The sequence below is a fragment of the Eptatretus burgeri genome, chromosome 8 (assembly GCF_056783735.1).
Source record: "Eptatretus burgeri isolate ZD-2024b chromosome 8, Ebu_testis_v1, whole genome shotgun sequence".
NCBI lineage: Eukaryota > Metazoa > Chordata > Myxini > Myxiniformes > Myxinidae > Eptatretus > Eptatretus burgeri.
The window spans coordinates 30,104,397-30,112,196 of record NC_140968.1 but is presented as its reverse complement, the minus strand read 5'-3'; the positions used below and the strand labels follow the sequence as shown (position 1 = coordinate 30,112,196).

At 43.1% G+C, this 7,800-nt stretch overlaps 1 long non-coding RNA gene across 1 annotated transcript in view; it reads left to right on the top strand.

Annotated features, from left to right (window-relative positions):
* LOC147021433 (uncharacterized) overlaps positions 1-7,373 on the top strand; it is a 48,911-nt gene extending 41,538 nt beyond the window's left edge. The window contains exon 3 of the long non-coding RNA XR_015060792.1: positions 7,157-7,373. This is a non-coding gene — a long non-coding RNA (uncharacterized LOC147021433). The remainder of the gene's footprint in view (positions 1-7,156) is intronic.
* Positions 7,374-7,800: the final 427 nt, after the last annotated feature.

Genomic DNA, 7,800 nt, shown 5'->3' with positions numbered 1-7,800 from the left:
CTTTTTGGCTGTTGATCGAGGTGCTTTCTGCACCATTCGAACAATCCTTCACTGCAATCTTCGATCAACTTTTCTCTTGCGGCCATGTCCAGGGAGGTTGGCCACAGTACCATGGGCCTTAAACTTCCTGAGAACATTGCTTACGGTGGACACAGGAACATCGAGGTCTCTGGAGATGGACTTGTAGCCTTGAGATTGTCCATGCTTGGCTACAATCTTGTGTCTGACCTCCTCAGATAATTCTCTGGTTTTCTTTCTTTTCTCCATGCTCATTGCGGTACACACAGTGACACAAAACAGCAGAACGACTCCTTTTCTCCATTTAAACTGGTTGAATGAGTGATTTTTATATTGCCGGCACCTGCAACTCACCACAGATGAGTTCAATTCCAAAGTAAAGTAGAATCACCCCCTCGAAATCTAATTATTTATAACAACTTCTAAAAGGTGCCAATGATATTGTCCGAGCCATTTTAAGATTTATGTGTGGAAAAGCTAAGATTTAGTGATTTTTTTTTCAGCTTCTTGTGTTTTGTTCCACTGTAAACCAAAGAAATACATTTGTGGATTCCAAAAGGTTTTTTTTAATTTCAACAATTTTCTGGAAGAAATGGTGCATTATTTGAAAAAAAGTGCAAGGGTGCCAATGTTTTTGGCCATGACTGTATGTATGTGTATCTTTACAAGAATGAGCGCTCTGCAATAAATATTTAGCTCTTCCACGAGCCTCGTCTCTGTGTACAAGAAGAAAAAAAAGTGAAACCTTGTTAACTGAACACACCCCAGCAACATTACCAATCAGCTTGTAGAACGCTCGCCAAGTGGCTTAAGCACTCAAGAACGCACTTCAACCAAGCGGTTAATAAGGAATGGCTGGCTTGGCAAGTGAAAGCAAGCTGATTGGTGATGGAACACCTTAACATGGAAAAAAATTTCCAAGGGGTTAAAAAGGCAATAAAACAAGGGAATTCCTGCAGATTTTTTGCATTTGATTCCAAAGTAACAAAGACTAAGCGAGTGTGAAAATAACATGGAGATCTCTTTTTGGGGCCTTTTTGGGGGGAAAATAACATGGAGTCTTCTTTTTTGGGGCCCAGGGTCCTCTTTTCCCTTTTATATGGGGTGAAAGTTAAAATAATATAATAACACCATTTATTTCGTGCTGTAATGGTGCATCGGGCTGCCGAGGCAGCTTCATTGGCAAGGAGTACTGTCCTGGACGGGTCGTCACTCCAACAGGTTACCACTGATGGTTATCCTTACTAGAATTCACGGATCGGTGTTTGTCTGTTTGTTTCTTTGTCGCATTCTCCTCCGACTGTTCTGGGCTGATTACATCCAAACTTGCTACAGAGGATCAGCATAACCCCAATTAATGTATCGGGGTGTTTTTATCTTTGCCGGTGCTACACAAATTCTCTGTAAATATGTATCATGTGGCACCGCCTCCAGGTGGGGGAGGGTATTACAAGTCCCCACCATTTTCAGTGCAGTATTTCTGTCCCCAGGTTTTCCAGTGTCGTGAGGTGTTTTGAATTAAAAGCAGTCGGTATGTTTTTGCTTCATGCACATAACCTGGGTATTGTTTCTTTTGTATATACAGAGCTGTCAATTGTTTATGCACCACCCAAATAGAGATATGCATCAGAAGAACATGTTGCATACCTGGAACACGATCACCCATAGTGCTGGTACTCTGCTAGTTACCCCAGTACACTGGTACTCATTTTGCCAACCTCAGAAGGATGATAGGCTGAGTCAACCCCACCTGGTGTTAATTCTATGGCGAAAAGGGGCTCAAACTCAGGACCTTTTGGTCCCAAGCCAGCTACCTTAACCACAAAGCCAACACTAGGCTGGTGAAAGTTATATTGAAGTTAATTTTCCTGATGCTTCCTTTGATCCTTTATTTACTATTGGTATGACAATCATGATATTCCAATGCTCTGGTACCTCTCCTGTTGGAATTGAACTGTTGAAGCATAACCTCTTTTTCCCTCCTCCCAAGACACCCTCAGTACTCTTGGGTTGGAGCTATCAGTCTTGCAGTCTTATAAGCACCCAAACTGGCTAACTGCATCTTAAACGACTCCATACAAACACCAACAATAGTCCATGGGCCCAGACCAGAAATTCCACTTGCCGGTACCATCTAAGGAAACCAATCCGAGTTATGATTTTTGAATTGGTGTGTATATATATATATGGATCATATTTTGATGTGATAACCATTGCAGACTGGCAGCTTATTGATAGTTATCATCTCTGGAATGTACCCACCCTCCGCATAATGAAAGCGAAAAGGCAAACTCAGAAACATTCACTAATGATGCAATTGCTGTTTCCACATGGGGCTAGAATGAACTGCAAACCACAAATACATTTCTGAAATGGTTTATTTATACCATCCGAATAATCCTTTCTGTCATTCCTGAAGGCAGAATTTGTTTTATGGCAGAAAGGGGCGAACAATAGGGCCTATCAAAATGTTGCTGATTAGTGATTTTCAGTACATTTTAATTTATAATATTGTCATACAAGTTCCCTGGGTAGTGCTACTGAACCGCAGTAGCCTACAACATGCACATGTTGTATGAGGAAAACATTTGTGAACATTTTACAAGTTTTTACCACAGTTAAAGGAATTGCCCTTCCCCTACCCAAGTTCCAACAAGCGTCCAAAATGTGAAATTTACAGATAACCCAAATTTCACCACACTATTGTGGCATGTTTATGTATTATGTTTTACTCATGCATATTTGTAGCCATGAATGTCCTTGTGATTGTGCCAAAACATTCACACCATGGATCAGTAGTCCAGTCTTCATCACTGTTATCAGCATCAGAGTCCTCGAGGTCTCCAACCTCTTCCTCGACATCAGTGGGCTGGTTGCTGCAGGTTCGCAACTTGCACATGTCAGTGCACTTCAGGCTATTGGCAAGGCACATGCAGTCTGGGAGTTTGCACGACCGTCCACACTTGCAGGAAAGCAGTTGCAACACTGCATCCGGTGCTGGAGAACCCTGCATCCACTCGATGGCCAGCTTCCCGTCATCATCAGTGGTCCATCCACAACCCTTGGGACTTGGAACATAGGGTTGGCATTGCAGACAGCGCCTCCAAATAGCAGCCTGGTAGTTTGCACGGAGGACGTGCATGAAGAGGCAGTCTTCACATGGTGGAAGCTTACTGGACTCTATCTCTCCCCATCTGGCACAGAAGAGTTGATATCGGAGTTCATTGACTTTTGTGGTGTTGGTAGATGGCACGTACATGTGGCAGGTGACCTCTTGCAGCTTCTGAAAGAGCTCAGTGGATACTTCCCATGAATGACCGAGCTGACTGAAGGCCTCTTGGTCAGTCTTATCCGACTTCATTTGCTTCAAGGCGCCCATCTTTCCCCGGCCTGCAAAGGCACTGACTGTATCACAACCGGAGAACACGTGCAGTCCAACCAGGGCATCACAGACACTGTCTCCCATCGATGTAGCAAGCTTGTCAATGTCTAGGAACCGTGTGCGGGTTTGTGTACCACACTTCTGATACACGGGGCATGGGATTTCCTTATTGAAGGCAAGACACAGCACGAGGACATCTGTATCTTCGGCAGTGATCACCACAACCTTGTACCCAGCCTCTGCTGCATGCAGAGCATACAGAAGCATTCGGGTGTCTGCTTCCTCCTGCGTGGACTTCAGCTCTGCCACTTCCTCCCAGTGGTCCTTGGTTTTTTTTTTTTTGATTTTCCCCCAAAACGTCAATATCTCAGAATGGTAAAATGGTAAAAATGCAAAATACATACACTAACCTGCTCTTCTGGAACGGTTATCACATATTGAAATAATAATATAGTCCCTACCAATAACTTAGTATCCCTAAAGTTTGGTTTCCTCAGATGGTACCGATATATGCCTGGGCCCCTGGACTACAACATCAAACTTGTCATCTCTACTCTGACATCTTCTCATCTTGTGAACCAAAAATAGTCAAATTTGGAGAAATCATATATTGGCTCCTTTGTCATTCGGTGTCAGTGGAGGCTGTCTTGCACTCTGCACATACAAGCCTCTATGCCAGTGTGTTGCATGTCCCACTGCCATCATCTCCTTTCACAGTGAAGTTAGCACCACCTCATTAAAGGTGAGTTCACCGTGGGCTGTCAGTTCATCTTGAAAATCTAAATAAGGGTAAAGGCATTCTGGTACTTCAGTCTTGCTCTCCTCCTCCTTCGTATGCAGCACACAGCTGCAGGTAGCATCATTGGCTGTGCCACTGATGCAATGCCCCTATTACCAGTACACTGGTACTCATTTTGCTGACCTCAGAAAGATGGCAGGCTGAGTCAACCCCACCTGGTGTTAATTCAACAGCCAACGGAGCTCAAACTCAGGACCCTAAGATCCCAAGCCAGGCACATTAACTGCTAAGCCAACACCAGGCTAGACTTGAGTGGTCAGGTAACTTACAAGAACATCTGTGACATGTGACATTTTCCAAGTTTGAACAAAATCGGACCATGCATGTCCGAGAAATGGTTGGGGACATGTTTACGTAACAAAATGGCTGCCAGTCGGCCATCTTGGATCTGATCACAAAATAAATGATGTGTATATGTGAAGCATTATTCTTTATCTGTGCACCAAGTTTGACTAAGATCGGTAAATGCATGTCCAAGAAATGGTTGAGGACGAGTTCAATCCCGGGTTTTTTTTTTTTACAACCAAATTGGCCGCCCGTCTCCCAGTTGACCATCTTTAACCAGATCACAAAATAAAGTGAGGAGCACATATATGCCATCATTTACTGCACGTGTCCCAAGTTTGAACAACTCCGGTAAATGCATGTCCGAGAAATGGTTGAGGACGTGTTCAACATCGGGTTTTTTTTACAACTAAAATTGCTGCCAGTCGGCCATCTTTGATCGCATTGCGAAATAAAATGGCGTGCATATGTACCCCATAATGTGATGTCTTTGTGCCAAGCACAAATAAAATTGGTCCATACATGTCCGAGATATGGTTGCAGACGCACGCACACAGACACGGACACGAAAATCGAGACCAAAACCGTAAGCCCCCATTTCGGATTAAGTTCGACGGGTTCTAAAAAAAAATCTTTAAATAACTCAAAGTTCCTTTTGTAAGCAACTCTTAACCACAAAGCCAACAGGATCTATCAAGGATCTATCAAATCATCTATCAAGCCTCTTTCCCATGGCTCATTTGAGTACTGTTCTCCCCTATGGGTTGGCACCCCAACATCACACCTGTCTCTCCTGAATTCTGTGGAAATCTAAAGCGCTCAACATTATTGGAATCTCCTATGATGAGGCCAATGTCCAAGGTCTGTCGTTCTCATCTTGAAGTCAAGTCAGTGACATCTCCGTTTTTGTACCTCCTCTCCCCTCTGTTCTAACTTCCTCTGCTTTGTCAGCCTTTCACACCTCTTCAGCTGCTCAAAGACCCACCCATTCTTCTGGTAACCCCCTCCCTCGTTCAACTCCCAAAACCCAGGCTCACTGCAGCCAGTGACTCTTTTGATGTTCTTTTATCCCGTTTATGGAGCCGTGTTCCAGAGACGGTTCAACCCCTCTGTTTCACCCAGGGCATCAAGCAGGCAGTGCACCCCAATGACACGTCATCCCTCATTCCTACCTGTGACCTTTTCAACCCAAATTAACCCTACCTATACCAACCCAACGGGATTGCTTGCCGGTTACTCTTTCTGCCCCTTCTCTCTCCCTCTTTTTTTCCTTTTTGCTCTCTCCCTTAATTGTTTTGTTCAATCGTGGTGCCAATATCAGTTCGATGTAATTTTACCATATTTATCATCAGTTCCACAGATGCAATTTCCTTTCTTCCTGATGTCAACCTTCCTATTGAAATCTCGAATTGTGTCGTTAACAAGTATATTTGGAACATGGCATTCATTTTAAGTTGTTAGTTGCCTTTAATAATCTTTTTGGCTATCGGTTGGAAATACAGTACTCTTTCCTCCATTTACATCCATCTATACTAATAAAAGGCACCGTGTGTGAGTCTGTGTCTGTGTCTTAGTGTGTCTCCTCTCTAACTCCAAAACTATAAAAAAAAACCTAGCAGCCTGAAACTTTGCACACATACTAAGAAAACTCCAAGGAAGGGCCAGAGTGAAAATTGGATGTTTGGGTTCATTAAAACACCCCTTTTGAAGACTAACTAATGGCATTATTTAATTATTTCCTTTATCTGGTGCTTCATCGGCCACTTCACTCATTGGGGTCTCAAGGCGTTTCCTGGGTAACCTCGCTGGGGTCTGAAGCCGCCATGTTTTTTGGCCTGCTCAACCATGCCCCGACTTGGAACAGGCCGCAACGATTTCTTAACGAGAAAATTTGTTTTTTTTCACTTTCCTCACTCATATCGAATGCTTGTTCATCCTTGCTATGAATCGTTTTGTACGTTGCTTTTGGAAGTACTACGAGTTTTCAAATTAGGAGCTCGGAGCGATTTCATGCATTATATGATATGATTTTCTACGATCTACTCTCACGGATTGATTAAAGTATATCATTGAAATATTATTTCGGTTTTGAGGATCGGATATCGTCCGGACTAAATAATTGGCGAAGTCTGTTGTGAAATCTGATGATTTCAAAAAAAATAACGAGTCTTATAACTAAGCTGACGTACCTACCTACTTTAAGCAAGCAAGGCTATGTTCCCTCCTTCTCCTTACATACACAACAAAATGTGAAATTCCAAAGCATTAAACTTATCTTTTTCTTCTAGTTGGAGAATAATATTGAGTGAACAAAAAATTTCAGAACGTAACAAAATAAACCAGCTTCATTGAGCTATATAATTTAATGCATTCACTGCAAGACCTCACACCCTGTCCCCCAGAAGGACTGCCAATCCATAGTGTCTGCCAGATCTATGTCTATATTTTCGGAGGTTTCACGAAGTGCTCAACACGAAGTCAAAGCAAATCTAGTATAAAAAACAGACATTTAAAAAAAAGTTATATTGTTTTTCCGGGCCCTGAACCGTTGTACCATGTGACACGAGCAGACAAAATGGAGGATTTTCTGCAATGTTTATTTCATGGAACCAGCTTCATCGAGCTATATGATTTAATGCACTCACTGCTCGACCTCGTGTCCTGTTCCCCAGAGGGACTGCCTATCCGTAGCATCTTCCAGAGCTGTGTCTATATTTTTGGAGGTTTCGTGAGGTGCTCTGCAGGGAATCAAAACAAATCTGGTAAGAAACAGACGTTTTTTAAAAAGGTTATAATGTTTGCGTGGATCCTGAACCCATGTACCATGTGACAAGTGCACAGACGAGCAGGCAAAATGGTGGATTCTCTGCAATGTTTATTTCACAGGCGATTGAACTTTGCAATGTCTCCAGGGTTGTTCTGCATGAAGCTGCAACTCTTTTGTGGATGAAGTCATTTTGTTTCATTAATTCATTTTATTTCCTTAACTACTGTGTGTGTGGTGAAGATGGGCTTTAAAGTTAAAGGGATACTTAATTGTATGCAGCGACAGCCTGGCCAACCGTTCCTTGTCAACCATTTAATTGGAGTGCTTGCATCAGTGCTTAAGCAACTTGCCGGATGACCATTGTCGATTGCGGTACCGCGCAATGTCATTCTGAGCGAATCATTCACTCTCTGCAGACGCTTTTGCTGTGCCACTCCATCACCCTGAGTGAGTGTTTCGTGCTCTGTCAGCCTGAGTGAGTGGTTTGTGCTCCGTCACCGAGTGAGTGGTTTATGCTCCATCACCCTGAGCAAGTGGTTAGTGCTCTGT